The sequence below is a fragment of the Grampus griseus genome (genome assembly GCF_964374135.1).
Source record: "Grampus griseus genome assembly, chromosome: 2".
Lineage (NCBI taxonomy): Eukaryota > Metazoa > Chordata > Mammalia > Artiodactyla > Delphinidae > Grampus > Grampus griseus.
In genome coordinates this window covers 89,398,923-89,401,636 of record NC_139018.1, presented here as the reverse complement: position 1 = coordinate 89,401,636, position 2,714 = coordinate 89,398,923, and the positions used below count along the sequence as shown (strand labels likewise).

The following is a 2,714-nucleotide window of genomic DNA, read 5'->3' as shown; positions in this document are numbered from 1 at the left end:
AAGTGCATTATGTCAGATTCTATTCCTTCAGAGGCACCAGCTTAGTTACCTTGATTTTCAAAAAAAGTGTGAAGAAATGAATAAAATGGAGTCATTAATGCCAACAGAACAGTAAAATGAAGCCAGGAGGCCACTGGGAAAGCAGGGCCTATGCACATCTCCACCCAGATGGAACATGAATTTGAACTGGGCCACAACATCTTTAAAGAATGCTTGCACATCGAACTCTCTCAGAGTGACAGCCTTAGCAACCAACCATGTACAGATAAGAATGTCTCCAGTCTGCCAACATCAATGATAATTCTTGCAAAACAATTTATGTAAGCTTCCTCCTTTTTCCTGTTAAAACTCTTTGGTTTTTAACTCTTCTTGAAGCACATTTGGGTTTCTACCCAAATCTGTGTCTTCTGAATTGCTATTCCTAACACCCCCAAATAAGTGAGGTGTTTTTCCTTGTCTTACAGCAATGGTCCTATTTCTAGGTCAACAAAAGGAAGATGGTAATCTTTGAATTTACAATCCAGCCCACCTCCAGGAATGTGAATTCTAGTGACATAGATACTATAATAAGGAAATAATAAAAAATGCATTCAAAGATTATTCAAAAGATACATCAAATATATTCATCACAGAATTGATGAGAGAGGAAATAATTATAAATTCCCTAACTAAAATTCCAAACACTAAACATATGATTAAATGCTTATACTGGAGTTGGCCATTTTTTTTTAACTTAATTGAGGGAAATCCTCCATATTTAATTTTAGTGCAGCTTTTTGGCAACATGTTTGCTTCCAGAACACAGGTGCCATGGAAACCACCACTAAATCTAAGCCAAGATGGGGAAAGAAAAGACTCATATTAACATCAGCATCATTGCACACATAGATTCAGGCAAGTCCAACACTACTATCCATGTGATCTACAAATGTGGTAGGATTGACAAAAGAACCAATGAAAAGTTTGAGGAGGAGGCTGCTGAGATGGGAGAGACCTCCTTCAAGTATGCCTGGGTCTTGGGTAAACGGAATGCTTAATGAGCTTGCTATCACCCTTGATAATTCCATGTGAAAATATGAGACCAGTAGTACATGACAGTCACTGATGCCCTAGGACTCAGAGACTTTAACAAAAACATGATTATAGGCACATCTCATACTAACTCTCCTATACTGATCGTTGCTGCTAGTATTGGTGAATTGGAAGCAGGTATCTCCAAGAATGGGCAGACCCATGAACATGCCCTTCTGGCTTACATACTGGTTGTGAAACAACTAATTATTGGCGTTAATAAAATGGATTCCACTGAGCTACTCCTCAGCCAGAGGGATAATGAGGAAATCGTTAAGGAAGTCAACACCTACATTAAGAAAATTGGCTATAATCCAGACACAGTAGCTTTTGTGCTGGTTTCTGGTTGGAATGGAGAAAACATGCTGGAGCCAGGTACAAATATGCCTTGGTTCAAGGGAACAAAAGTCACCCATAAAGATGGCAGTGCCAGTGGAACCACAGTGCTCAAATCTCCAGATGGTGGCCTGCGCACCAATTCTTCTAATTGGCAGGCCTTTAGGTTTGTTCTTCCAGGACATCTACAAAATTGGTGGTACTGGTACTGTCCCTGTGGGTTGAGTGGAGACTGGTGGTCTTTTTTTCTTTTTAAAGATATGTTTAAGTTCTAAACCCCAGTACTTGTGAATTGTTACCATATTGGAAAGAGACTCTTTTTTAAATTAATCAATTAGGTTGTGGCAGATCTTAGTTGCGGCAGGCGGAAACTGGTATTCTTAAACCTGGCATGGTGGCCACCTTTGCTCTAGTCAACATTACAACTGAAGTAAAGTCTGTTGAAATGCACCATGAAGCTTTGAGTGAAGCTCTTCTGGGGGACATTGTAGGCTTCAGTGTCAAGAATTTGCCTGTCAGAAATATTCATCCTGGCATTGTGGCTGGTGATAGAGAAAATGACCCACTATTGGAAGCAGCTGGCTTCAGTGCTCAGGTGATTACCCTAAACCACCCAGGCCAAATCAGTGCTGGCTATGAACCTGTGCTGAATTGTCAGGCAGCTCACATTGCTTGCAGGTTTGCTGAGGTGAAGGGGAAGATTGATCACTACTCTGGCAAGAAGCTAAAAGATGGCCTCGAATTCTTGAAATCTGGTTGCTGACACGTTGATGTGCTTCTTGGAAGCCCACGTGTTGAACTCTGGCTATCCTCCTCTGGGTCATTTGGCTGTTTGTGACGTGAGATACACCATTGCCGTGCGTGTCATCAAATCAGTGGACAAGAAAGCTGCTGGAGCGGGTAAGTTCACTAAGTCTGCTCATAAAACTTAGTAGGCTACAATAATATTATCCCTAATACCTGCCATCCTAGTCTTAATCAGACTCGTGGTAGAAGGTCTCAGAACTGTTTCTCTCAACTGGCCACTGAATAGCAAAATTTGGTTAATGATAACAATGCAATTCAAAACCTTCAGAGGGAAAAGAGGATGTTTTGTGGATCATTTGGCTTTTTTCTGTGGCAATTTTAAGTTGTTAGTTTTTAAAATCCGTACTTTTTAATGGAAAAAACTTGACCAAAACTCTTGAATTTTGAGACCCTTTAAAACAAAGTTTAATGAGAAAATTCAGGGTAAAAAACAAAATACAAAACTATACCTATAAGATCATCTCCCAAAATCAAAAGAAAATGAAGATATGTAGATACAT

The 2,714-nt window shown here is 39.9% G+C and overlaps 1 pseudogene across 1 annotated transcript; it reads left to right on the top strand.

Moving 5' to 3' along the window:
- The first annotated feature begins 839 nt into the window (after positions 1 to 839).
- On the top strand, positions 840 to 2,339 carry LOC309819277 (elongation factor 1-alpha 1-like; annotated as a pseudogene). The gene is made up of 2 exons: positions 840 to 1,623; positions 1,763 to 2,339. The product of its transcript is annotated as an elongation factor 1-alpha 1-like (transcript).
- The last annotated feature ends 375 nt before the right edge of the window (positions 2,340 to 2,714 follow it).